General features: G+C 40.2%; 1 protein-coding gene across 1 annotated transcript in view; it reads right to left on the reverse strand.

The window, feature by feature from the left end:
* The window catches only part of TENM2 (teneurin transmembrane protein 2), a 617,318-nt gene that overhangs the window by 557,779 nt on the left and 35,349 nt on the right, over positions 1–24,190 (reverse strand). The gene's annotated exons all lie outside the window — the stretch shown is intronic.

A 24,190-nucleotide genomic window follows, 5' to 3' on the forward strand; every position in this document is an offset into this window, starting at 1 on the left:
GAGTTGATAGCCACCCACTCCAAAAAATACAAAATCCCCACAGGCTGGAGGTGGGAACAGACAAGTTAACCACCAATACCAGAGCCAAATGTTTCATAAATACATACAAAACCCTATAAAGACAAGCTAATGCTTTTTCACTGCTATGCAAGGAACTTTTAAGCTATTTTCTTTTAACACTGAGAGCATTTAACACTGCTAGCTTTATCCATTGCTTTCACTATATTTAAATTAATGGTACTTATTTTTGGTTAAAAAAAGAAGCTTGATGTACTGGCACTACTTAACTGCCGAGGTTTATCTCCCTGGAAATGAATAGGCACAATTGTATTTCAGGCCAACAGCTTTCCATAAAGCATCAATTATTGAAATAAGACAAAGAATTCGATACACATTGTACATTAGTATCATGTAAAATCTTTAAGGCCAGAATCCTGGCATAAGATTTTTCTAAGAATATGAATCAATTTTAAAGAAAAAAAAACCCAAACCCTCAGTGCTTTTAATGCACAAATGTAAAAGCTGAAATACAGATAACCTCACTAATTAGGGCTTGGAATGCAGCCTTTACTTCCATAATCTGCTTATTTTCACTATTATGCTTACTTTCTTTTGTGCAATCCTATCAACCTCTGCCTCAGTGCAAATTACACTTCTAATACACACCTCCTGCTTTGGTAATTCTGTGCCATTCATGGCATTTGCTTAGAATTGTTAATTCCTTTATGCCTTCCCTGTTTGGATACCACAATTTCAGGAACTGCTGAATTTGGAAGAGGAAAAATCCTCCAGAGCAGCATCAGGTTACAGAGACACAGACACCGATAAGTAATTTGTGAGAGCTAAAATCCACCTCATGCCAAAACACCTTTAATCCTCAGGAAAGCCCACCTTTAAAACTGATCATGGGGAGCTGCTGATTAACAGAAAGACACGTGGTCACTCCCGGCTAAAATTAAATAATAATTAAATAACTGAAGCCCACGGTGCTCCTGCTCGGGGCTCAGCCCCAGCACAGCCAGGAGGGGACAGGTCCTGCAGAGCCCACCCTGCCCAGGCACTGCCCCCATCCCACTCATCCCTGGGCCCCCGTGCTGCTGGAATAGCACCTTCCCATGGAGCACCATGGAGGGAAGAGACAGCAGACCACGCCAAAACGACTTGAGAAAGAAGACTAAAGTAAGAACAGGGTTTTCCAAACTCAGATGTCAAAGCATACAATTGTCTTTCTCCCTTGACTCCCTAAAAAGAGAGTGCAGTAGGGCTAAAATTCCAGTTTTTCAGTTTTTACTTTTGCCTGTTTTATATGAAGAGCTCCAAAGACAGATGAAAAAGTGTAGCTCTAACTGACTTTAAAAAAAAACCAAAAACAAACAAAAAAAACCACAAACAAACAAAAAACATCCTAAATTGATGCACTAAATTAACAAACAAAAAATCAAAACAGGTTTCATGTTTCATCACAGAGGTCTCAATAAGCTACTTGTTACCAAGACTGACTAAAAATGCAATCTGACAAGTTCTGGGTTTTTTTTTGATTGACGTGCCTTTCTTGTAAGAGGGCAGGTGAGAATGTTTGCAAATATCTACCAGCCTTTACAAATAAGCCAAAGCAAACAAGAGATGAAGCACACCAGAGGGAATGAAGTTACTCCTTTCGGACATCTCTTAAAATAATACTGGATTCTTCAGGAATAATTTCAGCAGATACTACACAACCAGCATGAAAATGGAGTGAACTATCTGTCAGAAGAGAAGGGACATCCCATGGAGTGGCCTGTCACTGACATTCAGCATTTCTCTCATCTCTGAGAGAACACCTCTTAATTTACCAACATCTCTTGATGAGAGGTGGTTCATATATTTTGGCTATTTCATCAGTGCTAAGATCCACAGCAGCAAAGCACCGAGCACCACTACAAAGAGAGTTAAATAAATGGAAAATAAGGTTGCAAATTACTTTGAGTGCCACTGGAATAACTGATATCAAAATCCATAAATTTATTACAGGCTGCAAGATCTGGTCCTTTAGAGTAATCTGCCAGGACTACTGAGATGGTATCTATGAGCAGTCAGACACTTAAAAACTTTGAGAGAGGATTTGGCACACTTGATGCTGTTGCATGTCTTGCCCTTGGTAATGATTAATTAATGAGTCGTGTTTCTTAGATGAAGGTTATAGATTACACACACAGCAATGACAGAAATGGAATATCACAGCTCCAAGCCCATAACAGCCAGGAAGCAGCAAAAATCTACATAACACAGACAATTTGTTCTGCTCGGTACATATTTCATGTTGTATTTTATTAGTGGTATTTTTAATTTTTATTCCTTTTTTTTTTTAAAGTCAGGGGATCAGTGCAAGGTGCTCACCCACAGAGCTTCACTAAATCGATTTCCTGCTCATTTTTGACACTGCTGGCCCCAGGCCAGGCAGCCTCCCTGACTCACCCCTGCTGCTGCATGGCACCAGCCACGCCACGTTCACCGCTCCCCAGAGCTGCTGCTCCTGTTTAACTGGCTGAGATCCTGGCACGAGAGGATCGAAAAAGTGTTTGTTTGTGAACATCATATGCCCAATTTTCCCTGCACTTGGCATTCCACAGCACTTTGGGTGCTGCAGGACAGCTCTGGTGCCTTCAGCTGTCAGCTGACAAGGACGAGCGTTTTCGTGTATTAAGGTTCCCAGTAAAACAACAGACGAGTAAGCATTTACTAGCTATGCCATGGCATCTTCAGTGGGGGCATCTATCACCATACAGGCAGATTTGGGACACAGCAATTGCAGTTTGCCTCAGTCCTCCAGGCTGCAGCCACGTGAGCACATCAGCAGCAGGGACACAGCAGCTCTGCTGCCCCACAGGCAATGAGCTCCTTCCCCGGGCAACTGGCTTCTTAATTCTGCAACATCTCCCCTCCTCTGAGCCAGGACAGGAGCTGATGTGGTTACCCACTGAACCTGACTGGGTACAGGACCAAAATAATCCCATTTCTTTTGTCTCCTCCTGCCAGTTTTAGTCTGGATCAGTTCTTCCCTCAGTGCTCTGCCATGGGAGCACACTCAGGGCAGGAATGAGCACCTGGAAATGTCCTGACCAGGTGTTGACAACTGAGGGCAGAACTGTAGTGTTAGGAAAAACACAGACCATTCACAAACAAGATGATCCCCTTCCTGAACAATCTGCTTCGTTGACTTCACCCCGGCAGCAAATAAAAAAAAAAACAAAACACCAAAGCAAAGCCACAACACTGACCTTACAAACACCACCCTCCTTGGCTTCACAAGACTAACTGGTTCTTAGACCACCTCTAATGAAAATACTGCACAAACCAAGGGTTCTGAAGACAAGAGACCATCATGCAACTTCACCCTACGGCCAGGACAAATTCAAATTAAACTTTTGGCTATCGAGTCCTTGACTTTTCTCACTGCTCCTACCTCCATTCCCCACCTTTTTCTTTGGCAGCTTGACTAACTGCAATCCAATCTAGCCCATCTTTCAATAAAGACAGATAGGTGCTTTCAGAGAGACTGCTTGCAAGAAAAACTGCTATTCAAAAAACAAAGACATCTAATACTCTTATGTCAACTCACTTTCTGTGTTCAGTACAGCCTTTATATTCAATGTATAGGGCTATCATCTTCCAGAAACTTATATAAATTAATGCTTTATAAAGCACCAGACATTCCAACAAATTAGGGATTATTTAGAATTTCCATTTATTTGATACTTAAAGTAGACGCCAATTATTTAAAGTGATATTGATCAAAACCCAACACCCTTGACAAATAGAAGTGAAACTTTCAAGATATGTCTTTCCTCATCCCAACATCAATACATATAATGGAAGTTAGGTTTGCAAGCTTTAGGTCAAACTTGAAAGAAAAAAGAAATACTTCTTCTTCCCATTAACCAGCAAAAGATATGAGAGTGGTAGATTAACAAATGGAAAATAACTAGATTCTGGATAATTAATAATAATAATAATAATGCTTTTAACAGCCATGAAATTATAAACACAAGGGTTTTTTTCAATATATTACAGCTGTAGAACAAGACAATGAAATGAAATTAAGAAAAATAAGAAATTATAAATTTCTCAAGTATGCAAGTTCTGTGCTTGTAACAGCCATATTTCCAGAAATCTATCTTAAAAAATTAATAATTTGTTCTAATTAATAGTAGTAATAGTTGAAGACAGTACTTTAAATTTTCAAGAGAAATCTTGCATGAATTCAGCAAGAAGGAAATGCAGTCAGACAGTAACAAGAGAAGGATCATGGTAAAAATCAAATAGCACTGTTTGCATGAGGCAGAGAACAAAAACTGCAGGTGGATCACAGCAGAACACAAACCCTAATACACCAGTGGAGTAACTCTGCTCACATCTTCAGAGACACAGCAACCTTAATCCAAATAAAAAGAAAAGCAGTAAAACTGAAAAAAATGTACCAGTCTTTGACATGTCTACTGAAATGTGCAACCAGAGGAGCAGGAAGGAAGAACTCTGGAGCTGAAAGGAAGCAGTTTGGTCACCCAAAACACGAAGGAGACCAGGATTTCACAGATTAATTAAAAATGCTACAATGGAATAACAGTAAAAGTTGGTGCTTAACAAGCACCAGCTGTAGTACCATCCCTGCAGGAAGAAGCCTCTTGTAGCACAGGAATCAGGAGAGCTGACGCTAATAAAGCAAAATTATGCTCAGTGAAAAACAACATCATTTCCCACCAATGCTGGGTGGTTTATCCATGGCCTGTATCTAGTTACAAAACATTGGTTTGCACAGATTACAACCCCTGCATAATAAACTTCAAAGATTCTCTCCTCTTTCAGGGTATCACCAGTTCCTAAAACTGCAAGAGGAAGAACCTGAAAGACCCAAAAAACTCTAGAGGAGAAATGGCTAAAGCAAGTATTTTCCTGTGTATTTATACAGACAAATTTGAAAGGAAAGTTTATTCATTTCTTCAAGAACAGGTACAGTGTGCATTTAACAGCTACAAATAGTATTTCTGGTTTGCAAACAAAACAAAACTCAGGACTGAAAAAGTGTCAGGTAAACAGGAAACCTCTAAATAAACTGGAGACGAGAACAGAAGAGTGAAATATTCATTAGTTTCTCAAGAGGAAAAAAAGGTGTTGGAATGTGAAAGAAAAACATCTGAGTAAGATGCATGAAAGGCACTCTGGTGCTGGGCAAGCACAAAACATTCTGGGCTGTGCCCACCACAGCTGGTGACCCAGTAAGGCCCCAATCTGTACAACCAAAGAGAAAACAACCTCCTAACATTGAGTTTTGGTTTAGATTTTCCTTTCAAGTAGCTAAAGGTAACCAAAACATTAATCATTGCCTCTGTAGATACAGACTACAGCATAAACCTGAGCAATTCCTAAAAGGTGCAAAATCTTAGTGTGTACTCATCCAACAAACACAATCTGCCTCCACCAGGTCCAAGGCACAGCAGCTGGCACAGCTATGGCTGGGCAACACCTGGAGGGGATCTGCAAGCCTGGATTGTAGAACACACTGAAAATCAAGTCCTGTTCTTTCCTTCTTTAAGGATGCACCAAATACTAACACAGAAGCACCAGAAGCAGCTTCAAACACGGGGAAACATTCTTTAGGCTGGACCTTTTCACAGCACCATCACCAGGCACCACTAAAGTATAAGTGTAATTGGGTCTGGATATAAGCAGAGCTTAACACTCCACTAAATGAATTACTATTCCAACAATATTTTATGAAAAAATCAATAGTAATTGCAATTCCAACCACTGTCTTTGGATAATCATTATTATTTACAGGTTTACTGAGATAACCAGTATGTTGTCTCGTTAAAAGGGATGAATAAAGTTATGCCAGGAGAGTCTCTCTCTCATTCAGAGACAGAACTCTGTGTGTACAAACACACACCCCTCTACATATGAAGAGCAGCTAAACTGAGTTACTGAAGGCTCGTGCATTCAAACACGGGTAAGAATGCTCTGGCTTTATGTAATCCTGCACATGGATGTATTCCTAAAAGCTCCCCAGAGCAGCACAATAACAATACCATGATTCATCCCTTTACATTAAGTGGTCAAGGTCCCAGCGTGCTTTGATCAGACCCGGAGAGAACAAGCAATACATCAGCGACCACCTCCCCTCCCAAAGCCCCAGGGCAGCACTGCCTCCTCCTCCTGCCCTGGGAGAGCACTGAAAACAGCACTACAACAAACACCACAGTGCACTGAATTTATTTCCCTTTGACCAAATCCCACCACTCAGAGGAAAGGACACCACAGAGAAAGCTGCAAGGTATGTTATCCTGACCTTCCTGACTCTTCTCACACAAGAACCAGGAGACATCAAACAGAACTAGCAGTACTCTGGTTCAGAACACTCTTTTTTTCCTTTCTTCTCCTCTCCTTAAAAAAGGTGGTTCTTTACACAGCAAATGCACATTTGTTAGGGAATGCTGGGGAGGCCACAGGTTTACAGGTATTTAAGCAAAGGCAAGAAAGACCCTCAGAGAACCCCACTGAAGTGTCCCAAGCAGTCAGGGCCACATCCAGCTCTGCAAGTCCCAGGACCAAAAGGGCTGTGAGCCTGGGAAAGACTAAGTGGCATTCCAATTATGATTGTCCCTTGTCCTGTCTCCAGGTATCCACTTACAGCCATCCATCTGAACCAGGACAGCCTAGCTCATATCTCTTGTTCCTTCTGGCATCTCTCTACCCCCAGACAGAGACAGAAAAGAACAATTTGGCTTGATAACTACCAGGTCATTTTGATAAAGTCTTCATTTGCCAGTGCAGAAGGCAAGAAGTTATATTTTCACCTTTCCCCGAGCTATTAATCCAATCCTGGAATACCAATGCACCAAAGCCCATGTATTACCTAATTCATTAGATGGGCTGATTCAGAGACACAGAATCCAGTCACAGCACTAAAAAACGGGCACAATGAGATGTTCATCTCCTGCAGCAAACAGCAAATTAAAAAAAAACCACCCCAAACCTGCAGAGCCCAGCGTTGCTTTTTGCCCTTCCATGATTTTAGTAGATCCTCGTTCTTCAATCACAGATTGCAGACACTGTTTCACAGTGCCACAAACACCACACATTTTCAAGAACTGCTTGACCTGTAAATGTATTCTGTGCTGCACGTGGGATTAGTCACCCATTACCAGCAGCCACTGCTGAGGAGCAGTGCAGCACCTTGGTGCTCATGCATTGCTCCTAATGAGCAGAAAACACACTTTGCACTCGACTGTATTGGTAGGAAGTGTGAAAAACTAGAAGGGCTTTTTTACTCTTCTATATTTATCCATATTTGAAATATCAAAATATGGTTAGAAACTGCCTCTATTCCCCTCTCCCCCCACTGTACCTTGTGTTCTAACATAACTACCGTAACGAAGTTTTCCCATCTTTAAGTGTAGTTCTGCTTTAAAAAAACAGTGGCATAAAAACTCACGGTTGGTTAATTCGTGACACAAAATAAAAGGCCAACTGAGTGGCAAGCCAGAACTGTCATCTGAAATTAGGGCATACAACAACCCTAATGTGATTTGAAATTCAGATTTATATTAGGCCTCATTAAGCAGTTTAGAGAATTTTTAAAATCTTTTTATTGGGTCTTTCTATGTAATTACTTGTCCAGAATGATGTACATAAATACATAAATAAAAATAATTTTTTGAAATCATAAAATATTTTAATATTATATTTTTCCAAGTCCTATCATCTCTGAGCTATTAAAGTGGAAAGGCAAGAGCCTGCACAGTTCATTAAAAATCCCAGACAACAAAACTGTGATTAAAAAAATCTGCCCTGTGTACCGGGTATTCCTTACAAAATTATTTCAAAGTAAGCAGTCCCAAATATTAAGACAACTAAGCAGCACTTTGCCCATTGTCTTTTCGGTGAGGGTTATTTGTCATGAGGCTGAAGCCAACTTACTTTTACAAACTGTAGTTTAAAGGCAGATTTACTTTTTCTGTGTAGGATCTGTTAATTATTGTCCTCACCTCTTACAAGACCTCTCAACTCCTTAGCTCAGGGCCTCGATACAACACAGCAACAAAACATGCCATGTGTAAATGCTCATGGCTTATCAATAGTCCCTCATTTAACAAAATAATTCTATTTGTCCATTAGTCCCTGAAGAGCAACACACACAATCTTCACCAGCATCCAACTACTGACTGTAGTTTATTCACTTGCAACATTTATATTCAGTACATTTATATGGTAACTGTTACACTCTAAGAATTAATATCTATTTTTTTTTAAAGAAGTATTTCTCAAGATGGTTGGTTTGGTTTGTTGTTTTTTGGTTGATTGGTTTTCTGTTTTGTTTGTCCTTTTTTTTTTTTTTTTTTTAATACACCTTTGGGAAAGTGCCACAAAGAGAAAACTTGATATCCAGCAGGAGATTCGGTGTAATTCCTCTGCTCCCAGCTGTCTCTCTCCCTCTGCACTGAGCAAACAGGACAATTTTCAAACCTGCAGGTGTTTTCTTTAAATACATATTGATAAAAACACACTGTGCACGCTTTCATTTTTGCAAAACACAGAGAAAAAACTCAATGCACCAAGCGAGCTTAAAGGCCTCAGCTGAGAGTACTGGTATTTGAATACTGAATACTGGATAGCACCTAAGTGAGCATAAATACACTCACACAGGATTTTCAAGTATTAAAAGCTAAGACAGTGAATCTATACATAGCCACTGAATAAAGTGGAGCTTAAAAGGACACTGATTGCTCCTGGCTTTTCTAACTTAATAACAGGCAAGAAGTTTGAACAGTTTCCCCTTTATAATGAAAATGGTCACCTGAAATGTCCATACCTACAAGAGCAGGTCAAATTCTAGGTATTAAACCACTGGAAAATACCACCAGTGCCTAAATTTCAAAGTACAGAATTTCAAAGGACCTTTTGAAAAATACTTGGTTGATAAAAGAATACCACGAGCTGCACCTAGGTGTTCAGTAATCCAAAACAAATACTGCTGAGGTAAAAAAGGATGATCTACAAAGTGCAAGACTTTATAAACATAATGGCTAGCCATTTGTGCATCACCCCCTGTGTGTACCAGCAGGCATGAGGAGAAGCTGAGACTGCTCGGGCTGGAGAAGGGAGGCTCAGGCAGATCCACCCCATGTGCACCTGAGGGGAGGGGGCACCTGAACAGAGACCCCCTGACAGGACAAGAAGAAAAAAGAGGCACAGAACATTCCAGATAAACCCTGCTCCCCAGCACAGGTGTTCCAACACTGGAACAGGTTGCTCAGAGAGGTTGTGGTGTCTCCATCTACAGACATACTGGAAGTCCAACTGGACACACTCCTGAGAACTCCAGAGGGACTCTGAAAGTGGGAAGAACTGGTGGAACTCCAGAAGTTCCTTCCAGGCTCATACATTCTACTGTTACTTACATTTAAATATCATTTATACGCTGTAACTCTGCAATCTGCTAATTTTTTTATTTATTGAAGCTGAAAACTTTCAGTGTTTATCTTCCACTTTTCTTTTTGGTGTGTTTAAAGAATCATTCCATACTGTCCTCAGGTGCAACATCTATAAGTTATTGAGTTGAACACACACCCTTAAAAAATAAGGGGCTAAGCACTTCTTTCCTGTTCTGTGCTTGCTGTCTCTCCAGTTAACAGCACCATTATCAGGGTGGTAACCATTGCACTGAGCAGTGGAGAAACAAGAAAGCAGGATAGAGAAAGAACAGCAGTTTAGCAAAACCACCTCGAAGTTAGCCTAACAAAGACCAATCACTGGAACAAGGTGGAAGGAATAAAGACACACTTTTAATATCTCTTGATCCATTTCTATGAAGTTTAACAGAGGGCAGTCACCTTGAAGATATTAAATTCCCCTGAGCACTGAGAAAATCTGTCAGGTAGTAAAACAAGGGATTTGAATTATCATCCCCTCTGAGATGTCTGAGGCTAATAACTTGAGCTGAGCAGCTCCCACTCAGCACCCCAGGCACCCTGGAGCAGGCAGAAGAACTGCTGATGGAATGGGGGCTGGAGGAACCTGTGGAAGGGACTGCAGGAAGATTTAAAGGCTGGAGGAAAACAGGAACTGGCATTACCGCAGGGCAAACAGGACAAGGGGAAGATCACATGAAATATGAGCAGAGAGCAACTAGTAATCCTTCTGGTGGGAGAGCTGCTGAGGGGATCAGGGATGGGGGACAGAAATCTGCAGGCAGTGAAGCTTCATTAGTTCCACTAATCCCAGAACAACTTGTTTTCAGGAAAGTATTTTGGTTTGTTTGTTGCTTGCCTTACAAGGATGAACAGGTGTCTTAATATACTCTGCGTGTGGAGGAACAGAGGAAGAGCCAGTACCGAGAGCGCTCTGTTCAGGCTCAATTTATAAACGGAAAAGTGATTCTGCATTCAACAGGAAGGATAAAAACGGTATCCTGCTGTTCACAGTGGGAGACAGAATTTAAATATCCTGTAATATAATTTGGTACATCACCACATGTCAGGCTTGACTATCCTCACTTACACCAGTAAGCTCTTACACAAGAATAAATCTTTTCAATCCAAGGCAGTAACTTCTGATTTACACCATGGGCAAATGAAAGAGCATGAGGTGCTTCTTATCATAACAAAATTTGTCATCTACTGTTAAATGCATTAATGGCAGATATAATCATATGTTAGTATTGTATTACAAGATAACAATATTGGCACTGGGTTGAAAGGGGAACTAGATTGCAATTTGGTATTAAGTCATTTACACCGGTATCCACAAAAATTAGTTAATAGGTTGCAGTGTTCTCCAGTTTCAGTTGCTTTTTAATTAAAAGAATAAATCAAATCTCAACTAAAAAGAAATTAGAAGCATCACGTGGGGGAAAAAACGCTGGGGTTTTTTTCCCAAGGATGGTTTGAACACACACCATTATGTTCAATTTTAGATGACACAAGGTTACAACAAAGGTATTATTCCTCTCACTAAAGTCACCCCTTAAGCTATACAAAGAATGCTTTTTCTCCTTCAGTTCCCAAACTCTTCCACTGTACAACAGTGTTTGGCCACAGACAGTTTGTAGAAGACAGTGCCAACAAAGCAACAATCACAACGGGAACACCCCTTGCCTAAGTGGTTCTCACAAGCATTAAAGAAAAAATCAACTCCATTTCTAACCCCAGACAGCCGGTTTGGGACCCTGGCCTGGAGCACCATTCCTGTTCTCAAGCTGAAGTGCCCTCTGCTGGCCCCACACTCACCCTGATGGACGTACTCTCCCATCCCTTCCCTCGCACACCCTGAGTGTCACTCCTCTTAAACAGGAACCTTCCTTACAAGAGGGTTTACAGACCCCTACACAGACACCTCATTCACTGCTGGGAAATATTGTCCTTTTTACACCAACAGCAAATTAAGGAAGATTATAAAGGGGGCTTAAACTTTGCACCAAGAATTGAAATTTTGCTGGCTTTACTCAGATGCTCTAATTCTGTGAATAAATAACAGGGAGATGAATGAACAAGAGAACAACCAAACCGATGGACCAATGCTAAGGAACATCAAGAGAGAAGGTAGCTACAAAAAACCAAAATAGAAGATGAAATGTATAAGAAAAGACAGCAGAAGAGATCCAAAAGACTTGAGATGAGAGAGCATACAAAATCCAGCCATGAAGTAAGTAAAGGCATTTTTATTTGGCCAAATTAGATTTCAGCCCTGAACTAAACTAGGATGATGAAGTCAGATGTCTCCACATAATTTCTCCAGTCAGGAGATGGGCAGGTCATCCTTTATTTCTCCTTCTGAACCTCCTCTAAATCTACAGAAGCCTATATACTGGAGAGCTGCTTCCTTTGATTCCCTCAAGCTTTGCAGCAATCCAGTCCTTCAGAAGCTCAGCAGGGGTAACAGAAGACGGGTCTATCTTTGAGGAAGGAGGACAGCTTCAGTCAAAGAATATAATTTATGTGAAGCAGCAATAAACTCCTGAGAGATACCTGCCTAGACCTGAGAAAGAACAAATTACCCCCAACCTGCTTCATCTTTTCCTGCTCTTACCTTGCCATTTAGATCCTTCACAAGGAAAACATTGAAACATGTGAAACGCTTTTTCTCTCCATTAAAGATTACAAGCCAAAAATGTGTTGGGGTTTTTTTTAGGGTGAGGTGTTTCTCTAGTGGAAATGAACAACAGAACTGAGGCCAGCAAGAAGGATCAGTAATGATGAAAACCACAATTAAAACTTAAAATTGATCTTAGGCTGTCCTTATAAATCTTTCATTATTCTTACCATTAGCATTAGTTAAGACTTCTATACTAAAACAAATATCATCCTTGAAAGGGCAGGTGGAGAAATGAGCTTTCATGCTTGCTAACTAAAAGACTTGATAAAAGATATTAAACATTAAGATGCATCCAGATCATTAAGTCTTTGTCTTCAAAGAATTTTCATCATTAGCCAGTTGCTTTGCATAGAAATTCTGGATGCATGTAAGAAAACATTTAATTCTCTTCCCATTATCATAAACTCCAAGCACTAGAAAAAACTAACTTTCTGTGTGTGTTGCTAAATCTAATGTAGTTTTAGGATTATTAGGATCAATCTTTTAGTGCATTACATGAACTTTAATGCCATCAATTAAAAAGCAGGGGAGGAATAATCAGGCTTAATTGGTTTAGCCAAAGTAGAGTCACTGGCACTAAACCACATGCCAATAGTTACAAGTTTTCTGAAACAGAAACTTATCTCCCCCTCTCTGATGCTACAATGTGATAAATCCATTTCTTAAAAGTGCAGTCCATTTCACAGTCATAGAAACAAAGTCAAACTTACATCTACATAGCTAAGTGACCTGGAAATAATTAAAAGATGAATAGGTACCACTCTTTTTTCTGCTCAATTTAGGCATGATCATAACAAAAACACTCATCTTAGTTCTGCTTTTCTAGCAATAGGTGGCACTGTCAAATACCACTTGCATAAGCATTTCTTGTGCACCATATCATTCTATAGTCAAGTGGAACATCTGCAGAGAAATGTGGCTAAAGTTATTTTCCTTTCTGCTTCCCCGAAACAGGACTGAGATTCCATCTTGCAGTTATTTCATTTCCTGTTTTAAACTGCTCAAAAACGTTTCTACAGCAGTTAAAAACTCAAGAGAAATATGTTGCTACTGTTTTTTGAAGAGTATGATACTTTAGACAAGTGGCAAGCAGACAAATATGCTCCATGGTGTCCAGCAATCTGTATGATAATACTAAAATATAAAATAAAAAAAAAAAGAAGACAAAACACAAAACAAACAAACAAAAACTCCAAACCAAAACAGTTTGAAGGTAGGGATTATTTCAGCACTTCCCTCTACCTTTTTGTGACCTGTTCAAATCCTTCAATTCCTATCTTTTCCCAGATTTGTAGATAACATGCATGGTTGGCAAAGGACACATCCTCCTAGCTTCCAAAATAAGCACCTGGGTAGTCTCCACCTTGTTGACCACCTTTCCCTTTCTTCCACACTCCCCAGATCCATGCACCAATCCCTCTACATGCTGCCATCTTTTCTTCTACTCCTCTGCTGTCCTGATTTCCCAACAACTGCATCACAGTCAGAATCCTGAACTCCCTGTTTACGAGGCTGATCATGTACATAATATTGTTTTTGAGACTTGCCACTTCTCCAGTGTAATTGCTGAAGTCCCAACTCCAATCTAACATGCTCCTCACCTAAGCTGTTTACATAAGGGATATACTCCATAGGAAAGGAAAGCACACCAGGCTAAGTCTCTTTTGGATTTTAATTTCTTTTGTTTCAAAGTAAAATGCGCTGGAAGCCCAGAAACAACAACTGCTTGTCTCAAAACAAAGAAAGAATTAAGCACCAAAGCTGTTTGCTTAAGCCTTTTGGTTATTATGGCAAAAGCATTAAATCAGTCTTAAAAATACTACATTGCCTTCTCCTCTTTCTCCATAGAACAGCCACAGCCCTGCTATTTTGCAGCACTTTCTAGTGCAAAGCATGCCCAGACTCCACTGGCAGAGCACTGACAGGGCATGTTTCACTCTCCATTGTCCACTGTCCTCGGTCACTCATTATCTCCACTGCTGTTCCTGCAGAATAATGACACCTCTGCCTGGCACTAACGCGTTTTGCTGCAGGGCTTCTTTTAACTGGAACACACGGCACATCCCTTCTGCTTTGGAGCAACAGCCAAACATTTGGGAAACTTATTTCCTTCCCCAACTGGTAGAAGACAAAAAGCAAGTGCGTTTTTAAGCAGGGGGTGTGCAGCCCAAATAAAACAACATCTCGCATGCTGTACCAAACTCACTGTGATCTCAGAAACATTGACATTCTGCTGTGCTGAAAAATTCCTTCTACCAAGAAATCCCCCAAATGCAAAGAAGTTCCAATAATACTGAAACGTGTAAGAAATTGCTAGAAAGTTTTCTCACCTTTTAAAAAAATCTCTGCTCTGGAACTTGCTGCTTGTGTAAGGATTTCTGCTCTAAATACCCACAAAGGCTTCTTTTAACTACCGAATGATTTACAGCTGAGGTTAGCCAAAAGCCAGCAATCAGCTCAAAACTACAGCAGATGTTTCCCCAGCTGAAGTCACTCAGCCTAATTCTCTTGCCCAGTGACAAGAAATGGGACATCTAGAACTCAGGAACTGTCATATTTAGGTTCTGTGATAAGGAATTATTATCAGGAAAGTTATCAGGCGTGAAACCGTCACACATTTAAATGAGATGATAGCTTTGAAGTGAAAATGTACCCCCCAAAATGGCACCAGATTTTGTTTTAAAAGCTTCATTAGAAAAAGTCTGAACTGAAGAAATAGTTTGGTCAAGTTTTGTTGAACAAAACAAAACAAACAGGCAAGACATCTCACCAGCTGGCCAACAGAGGAGCAGTAGCAGAGTGAGCAATAAAACACCCAACAACCCAATATAATAACTTAATGCACTGGGCAGAAATTGCTGGGTTTAATTGAGATAAAATTACTAACTGATATTAATCACATCAGGTTTTGCCTCACTGAGTTCTCAGTTACACCGCCTCTATGTCATCAGTAAATCCTACTAATACATTTACCATTAGCATTCCAGTTTATATTTTCACATCACACATGTCCTGTGTGTACTGTAGCATATTCTAACACATGCTGCTCGTCCTGGTCCCAGACATGCCTCAAGACAGCTCCATTCAGTGCCAGAAGAAAAACAACCTTGGCACAGGTGTGTAAGCACAGGGAATCCATGGCAGTATCCAGCCTGCAACTGCCTAAAGGTCCGAGCTGGCTGGTCCTGAGCCTGCCAGGGGGTGGAACGGAGCAACCCTGGCAACATCCAGCTCTGTGCCAGAACACACTCACTCTGACCCATAAAGAGAGATAAGCTGGGCTTGATGTGCAGGAGACACGTCTGCTGTGGCAGAGCAATGACACCCACTTTGGCCCCGCTCCCTCCTGAGCCTGGGCATTCCAAACTAAGCCACCACCACGGCCCTGGTGTAACACGGCTCAGGCTTGCTTGGCTCATATTTGCAATCCCACCCCCCCAATAACAACAGCCACCTCACCTTCCACCCCACGGATTCAGCGTGCTGTGCATGGGTAGAAGGTGCCGTGACTCAAAACTCTCAGAGCGCTGCTCTCTCGTTTATTATGAGGAGCATGGTAAGTTAAGACTGAAAAGGCAGGTTTCTGTGTGCAAGAGAGGAACTGTTACAGGAGACACCAAGAGGTGTGCTCTGTAATAATTTTCAAATTGTCACCTTGATTTATATATAAGTTGAGCACATACAGCATTACATGTCCTGAGTGATTACATTTGTTGCATGTAAATCACGGAGGTTTAGCTGCTGAGGGCAGTAAATGTTGCATTGATCGGTGCTGCAAAGCCAGCTAATCCAGATACCTCCTCAAAAACCCGTAATCCAAAAAGACATATATTATCTTCACTGAGCAATTAAAATGAAATTTTATTTATGAAAGCTTGGGTTGTTCCAATCTGCTTTAAAAAAAACAAGAGTAGACTGCACAAGCATTAGTCTTTTAGAGGACTTTTGAAAATAAGCTACTAGTAAATCTTCCCTGCATGTGGAACAGTATTAAATTTCAGCTCTGCCTCTAGCATAATTAAGTACCCACCAACAGCATAATACCTTCATTAAATTAAGGTGTTTGGAGTGAAATGTAAATTTGTCTCCAGATATGAGGTTGATATTTCAACCCCTTCACAGCCTGAATATCATTATGGGGGGTGGAGGAGGGGGAAGTACAGAATAAGCAAGAGTTACTGAGCACTCCTCTTCTCTGGTTCCTGCATAATCAGTAAATATAACAATTAAATGCCTGTGTCTCTGCCACCTCCCACCAAGGCAGAAAATACAAAGAGAAACAACAAAAAAGTAAGGATATTTGTTTCAACTGTTGCCTCACTTGAAACAATTACTACTTTATGAATCCTGACAGCTTTCAGGTGAAAGGTTTTTTTTTTTTTTTTTTTTTTTCATCCACAACGCTCCTCTTCATAGGAAAGAAAAACACACACACACAAATAAAAAGCCCTTTCCAAAACAAAAAAGCAACACAAAGGCTCAATTGTGCATCCACTCCAAGTCTTTATCACTCTAGGTCACTGTGTGCAAGATCATCATCAAGGCTGCTGAGAGAGCGAAGCACAACTCTGGCTGCCTTGGCCAGGGGGACCATTCCTGTCACCTCCTCAGCACAACCCCCGGATGAGAGACCAAACAAGACTCATCCAGTTTTGGTAATAATGGCCAATCAAAACCAACCTTAAGCTCAAGCTGGTTTTATCTTGATCTATACTTTAAACAAATTAATAACTATGACACTGAACCAGGTTTATGCTGAAAGTGTCCTTACTCAGGTTAGGCAAAGTGCAGAAAATATCTGGCATTCAAGGTCAGGGGTTTTTTGGAAGGTCAAGTACAGAAAGAGGCATCAACAACAACTTTTTAAGCTTTTACTTGGGAGGAAAAGGGAGAGAAAAAAAAAGAAAGAGCCGAGTCACGTACAATGTCATTTCCTAATTTTCTTTTCTTTGAAGCATTTTACCAATTAATGTAGCTGCAGAAATATGAGATACTGAAATGATTTGTCAGTATTAGTTTTGTAAAAAACATTAAGATTAAACAAAGTACTTCTTGGATAAACATAATTCAGTATGTTCTTCATACAACAAAACCACTATCCTTTTAAATATTTCTGTGTCTATGTATATTTACAGAAAACACTTGAAAAAGGTAGTAACAATATTAGTGGGGTTTTTTCAAGGGAAAAAAACAACAACACAAAAACTATGAGTACCACAGAAGTAAAACTATTTGGCAATTTATCATGACCTCTGGAACACTGCACACTTTGTTTTGCTCAGACTTGAGTTACAACTCTGAACAGTGTCAAATTCTCATTCAGTTTTAACATCCAGAAACTGGCCTCAAGTATTTTTCCAGATTATTTTTAAAAAAAATCATTAGAATTTATATGTAGAATTTTCTCCTGAATATGCAGAGGTGGGGTAATAAAATACTTCGCTTCAGAAAGGATAATACAAATGTTATTGTAAAACAATAACTGTCAGTTTAATAACATCAAGATTCCATATATTATAGGAGATTAGGAAGATAAGAATTACCTATGAATCTATCTTATCACTTCAACTACTCTGAGTGTAAGTTAGAACAGCATTAGGTAGTTTCCTGGTTTGTCTGTGTATCATGTTTAAGGCCTCAAAAGATGATTTACAGCATTTTAGAATATAAATCTTCATCTACTGCAACCTAGAAAGTGTGCACATTAAAAACAAGCTTGTACTATTAAGTTGGAATAATAATTACATTTCTGTATTTATCTGCCAATGTTACCACAGCCAAACGAGAAAAAAAAGCAAACATTTAAGCACCCATTTATAGACATTTTCTTTCTAATGAGAACAACAATAAAAGCTATTAGATGGCACAGTAGCTAAAGGAAAAAGCTTTTCCTTTAGGTCAAATATATCAGTACTAGCTTGTAATAATCAAACCAGAAAGATTATTCCTTTAAAATCCTTTAATTCTTGATAGCCACAGTTCTAATCCTCAAGTCATTGTAGAAGGCCACTTTAATGTTTGTGTTATACTGTTTAAATTTTGGTGTCAAGACATTTTTTTCCCAGTACTAAACCGTTCATGCTTCACTTCTGTAATTTATGTCATTTCAGAAGCCCTTAATTTAATTAAAACCTTGTAAAACTAAGGAGGTTCGACTTCATTTTCTATATGCAAACGAAGAGAAGCACATTACTTGATATTTTGTTTGAACAGCTCATTTCAAAATTTATTATAGGTTGCTATCACACCGAGAATAATAAAGATATATTTTTAATTACTTTTGCTCACAAGAACGGGCTAATACATATTCCATCAATATTATGATCCCCTTGGATGGAGAGAAGCTAAATGCTAACCCAAACAGATTTTAAAGCTATAATTACTTGGTAAACAAGGGAATCATACTAAATACTTATACATTGAGTTCATATTAAATTAAACCAAAAGAAGTGTTGTGGGTTTTTTTCGGATGCTCCGTATTGTGTTTTTTTTCCCTCCCTTTTGCGCCAGGCTGCTGCAGTGTCATTGAGCATATCATTATCCCGGTGACATTGCTCTCCCAAAGTGTCGCACACAAAGCAGGCAGGCTCAGCACAGGGCACGGCGCTGCCTCCCTCCTCTCCCCGGTGATGGAGCACAGATAAAGGTACAACGCCACTTCACCTACACCATATTAAGCAGCAGAAACGCCGCTTTGGTGATGCGGAGCCCAGCTCGAAAGCAACAAACCACGAGGTCACCCGGGCAAGGTCATGCGGGAAGATTATTTCTAATCTGCTTTAAAAATATTATTAGGGCTTTTTTGTTACGGTGTCTGTGGAAAGGCTCTCTGGTTGGGTGAACGATAAACACTATCTACAACAGACAGGGGGGGAGGAAAAAAAAGGAAAAATGTTTTCCAGCTCTTTTGCCTACTCAGCTATTTAAAAACTTTTCATTTACAAGGACTGATGTCCTCCTCTTCCACATTTTGTATTTTACTATTAGCAAGAAAAAGCCTCTTAAAAGACCACGCTAGAACAGAACACTACACACAAGGCACAACTAATTTTCTCAGAAAAGTCTTTTAAAGGAAGATACAGGCTGTAAAGATTAATAATTTCCCTAGAACACTTGGCTTTTCTCTCCTCACATTTCTCCCCCAACCCAAAACACATCAATAGTGAGCTTGGCTAAATCTGCAGGTATTACTGTTAAAGGTCTTGATGGCTCTGCCTTCTGTTTCGCAGTGAAATCCCCGGTAACGAGGCACCATTTAGGCACCATTTATCACCTCGCACCGCCAGAACTCACCAAGTTTCCCGAAAGGCAAAACAACCATTTGTTCTGAGCACGCAGGAAAGTACACGATTAAGGGCTGTACTTTTTGGGCTTGATCCAAAACTTCCCAAGTTACTGAAAAGCTTTTCCATCAAATCCACTGGACTTCCACATAAGACTAGGGCAGCAGTGTTATCAGGGAATTTGGCCTGAGCAAAGTGTGAGCACTGCAGGCCACACCATGGGCCAGTACAGGATAATCCTACTCATCCAAATACTTCACTTATAGGGTAAGAGCTGGAAACGATGCTTTTTAGGCTGCTACAAAATTATGCAACTGCAGAATGATGTTACCATTTTGTATTCTGTGGTGGTTTTTTAATCTTTAATTAGACTAGAGAATAGCAAAGATGAATCACACCTTATTAAAAAAAAAAAAGTAAAAAGATTCAAACCTTGCCATTAAGCTCCTTTCGCGTGTTTAGCACACAGAACATTTTGTACCCCAAAAAAATACAGCAGTAGACATTGGTTTAATCCATTAAGTGGCTCTAACTTGGTCTATGTTAAAGAAATCTTTAATTCTGATTTTAAATGAATTTGCTTATCTAGCCCAATACCAACATCAAACCCTGTCCCACCGTCTCTCAGAGACTCAGGACCAAATCCTAACACGGCCCCTGACTCAGCACAGCCCAAATGGCCAAATCCTTTCTCCAGTCACTACTGTATTTGATAATAATTCCTGGAGTATAAACTGCATAACCTCTCCTTGCTGCGTTGGCCCAACTACAGCACATCCAGTCACAGCTCTGCTCCCCTCTCCCTCCCTCAACCCACCTCCCACAGAACAAGCACCAACCTCCCAGAGGCCAAACTCAGCCCGAGTCATCAGGCAGCCCTTGATTTACCTCTAACTAATGGGCATCTGATCAAAACAAGGGATTTATAGCAACAACTATTACCAATAATATATTTCTTCTCATAATGCCAAAGCCTGGTGGCCTGAAAGGAGCTGCCTGCTCCCAACTTAGTGGGAGATGCAGCTGGAATTGCTTTATGTTCAAAACAGTAACACCATGCCCTGAAAATACGTAACTACCAACTGCTTGAAGAAAAAGCCAAATTAATAACCTCGTATTAATGCAGTTAATTGTTACGTGGGCTACCCAAAGCTTTTGTTTAGTTGTGAAGTTGTACTGAGAAAATAAAGTCTTTTCTTTTGAAACTCTCACAATTTGACCTTCTAACTGACAAGAGAAGGGACAGGCTGACCAAGCTAGTAAAGCACAGTCAAGCTAGACAAGTCCAGGAAGGACTGAGGGATCTAAGGGATCACAGCCCAAATACAAGGATGCATTGTGCAGGATGTGTGCTGGATCTAGTGCAGCAAACACCTTCCCTGAGCAGCTGCAGCAAGTGGTTGGACCAAACCACCTTCCAAACTAAACTATTCTAGTATTTTAAAGACTCAAATGTGGACTATTTAAATCTAGAAACAACATCAAGATGAGAAGGCACTACAGGACAGGCTTCAGATTAAAATTAAACTTGACATATGGGTAAAATGTTTCTGAAAAAAAGAACCTCACAACAATGAGATAAAGGGAAAGATTTTTTCCTTTTCTGCAAAAATGTTCAACTGCACACAAACAGATGAGAAACAAGTAATTCTGCAGTAAAAAAAAAAGCTGTTGGCTGCGGCAGATCACAGGCTGTACATGAATCAACAATATCATGCTGTTCCTCACTCTCTAAATATATACTATGTTTATATTTATGTAGGGCTGTATAAACAAGAAAACAGACTGAAATGATCCTTCCAACTCTGCTCAGTCACAGTTCTGCACAGTTTGCAGCGCTGCACTTCAAGAATGAGGAAAGCCAGACAAGGCCCCGAAGAGCACCACAAAGATAATCAGAGGAAACATGACCTACATAAAACCAGACTGAAAAAACCCTCGATTGTTTAGTCTAAAGAGGAGTCAATGCGGTAGAGGAGGAAGGGGATGGGATAAGATAACACAGTTTCAGCTGCAGATAATGAGAAAGTAAAAAGAAAAGGAAGAGCTTTATTCATATTCATGCCATTATTAAGTCAGTAACAGCACGCAGAGTAACTGCACAAACCAAAGTAGAGGCTGAGATTCTGAAATACTTTGTAATGATAGAGAATGCCTTGGGTGGGTGGGACAGAGGTTTCATGGACTGACCATCACTGGAGGCCTTTAAAAATGGCTTAGCCAAATACCTGATGCCAATGCCATTAAGGAGAGTGCGTCTTGTCCTCAGGCAAGAAACGAACCACAGTCCCTCTTACAGTCATCTCCAGTCCTATTTTTGTATGATCCTATCGTTTCTGCTTGGCTGGAGTTGGCCATGTGATCTAACAGTGTATGACTATTATAACTGCAAATATCACTCGATTTTTGCTTGCTGCCCACTGCCCATAAAACCCTTACCTCCAACAGCGACTCTCCTGCCCTCCATGTCATTCCTGCATGCCCTGAATCCCAACAAACCACTGGCAGTCCTCACCCAGGGAGAGGTTAATGGGTAAAGTCCAAAGCAAAACCCACTTGACGTCACATCCTAAAACTCAGAGCACGGTGCTGGCTGGTAAAATGTACTATTCGTGCATTTTGGGATCAGCCCTGATGTGGTGGAAGAATTAAATACCCCTGTACGGCATGAGGATTTTGTGCTTCTCAAAGTGTTGCCCAGGCCTGTGTGTGGCAGGGGGTTGGAATGTTTATCACACATCTCTAAGTCATGAAGGGAATCATGCAGAGACTCAATCTTTATCATAGTCTTAATAAAAATATTTCAAAAACCTGAATATTCTTCTTTTCCCCTTGATTCCTGTGATGATTTGCATTAAAATGGTGGGGGGGTTGGGTTTTGACAAGGTTCATTTCAGACCAAACCAGTTCAGTTATAAGCACACCTGGTTAAGAATTCAGTTTGTTCCAAAGCACCAGTTCACCTCCTGTGAGGCCTGGTATTCCACAGAAATAATATCACTCCACTATGAAGTACTCCTTAAAAAAAAGTTACCATACCAATAAAATCTACATATTGTTTCCCACTGACACTAACTACGTGTTTAGCTTTAATTAGCAGAAAAAATGTTATGATTTACTGACTCTTTTCAAAACCATTATAACTTCAACAATTCATTCAAATGAATGGTAATTCAAAGATGGGAATTAACTCCCCCAAAGCCTTGATGTGGGATGTGCTTTTTTTTCCAGCTGTTCAGCTGTGCAACTTTCAAACTCCTACTTTGGGGGTGAATTTCCCAAATTTCTCAGCCTACACTCCAAACACCTCCCTGCTGCTGTGGGTGACACAAGCCCTCCAAGTAAGATTTACTTTATGCTCTTTAATTTTTATGGAATACCATAAAAAAACCCCTCTTCCCAAAGATGCAATTCCCAGCATCCTATTTTCAAGATTTTTCTCTCTTTTTGCCCTAATTCATACAAGAGACCGAAGAATATTCTTCTGACCTTTCCCACCCAATTCTACACTTCCATTCTACAGTTGGTGCTTTGTTGTTATCAACGTCCACGTCCCGAGTTCCCCTGTCCTTAAAGAAAAACTCAAGTGTTTTTACCAGTCTGGGTTCATGTTAACAGGCCTCCCATCACACAACTACCAAGTGAATCAGCACAATAACCATATGCTGAGCCTGCATCCAGATAAAAGATCTGGAGAGCCTTATTCAATGAGAGCAGAAAATTCCTACTTGGCTCTGCTTTTTCATGGCTGAATTACAATCTCACACTATGCAACTCCAATTTTCCTGAGGGAATGTATTTTTTTCCTTCCCTTCTTCTGAACATAATACTAATCTCATCATGTGTTTGTCATGTCACTCCCAGGGCTTCTGATAGTTTTTTGTGCATTCTATAGAAAACAAAGCTTGTGTTATTACTGTGCATTTCGTTTAGAGGCTACCAAGGTGATGACCCTACAATATTCCACCTGTAGTTTTCAGCAGCAGCAAACCCTCATTCTGCCACTGGTCTTGCAATACGTGGACCCCGTTTGCTTTTGCACAGCAGCTCAAATCATCACATTTAATGAAAATATGGCAAGGACTGATATTAACTCACAGGAAAAACAGAGCATCTCTCCCACCCTGCCACTCCCTCCTTCCACAGACACCACTGCCACAAACAGCACTCTCTGAAGAGCTGCTATCTAACTAAACCTTTTTCTGGAAGGTGATTTGAAAGAACACTGCAATCTAACTTAAAAAGCAAATTAAAATTTTGGGGAAACAAAAAAATCCAGGCCACACTTCAAAAAAGCTCACAACAAAACAAAACACGCAGAAAGGTGAATACAACAGCCTTGATTTTTGCTTTATTCAATGACTACAAAAAAATTTCAAGTCGAAGATGAGACCATTTCATCTTTGTATCTATAAATATAACCCCTACTTTAATAGAAGGCTTTTCATCCTGGATGTAATGGTAACACACGTGTAAGGGGTTTAAAGGCAGACAAGCCATAGGCACTTTCCATGTGAAACTTCTAAAGAATATTTCCTTAACCTACATCCAAGTCTGAAACATTCTTGAAATATTTCACTGACTACAGGAGAAAATGTAACCTCTTAGCAAGTCGAGTTGGCAGCTTCTTATTATGGGACATGAATGCCCCCTAGTACTGAGAAACACAAGGGATCATGAGCCTGAAGGACACCAGGAAAAGCAACGGGGAAAAAAGGGGAAAGCACACAGATTGTCTCTCTGTACTCTTCAGAAGGTGATTCTACATTTGCACAGGCAGT

The sequence above is a fragment of the Myiozetetes cayanensis genome, unplaced genomic scaffold, assembly GCF_022539395.1.
Source record: "Myiozetetes cayanensis isolate MyiCay16 unplaced genomic scaffold, myiCay2020 scf17, whole genome shotgun sequence".
NCBI lineage: Eukaryota > Metazoa > Chordata > Aves > Passeriformes > Tyrannidae > Myiozetetes > Myiozetetes cayanensis.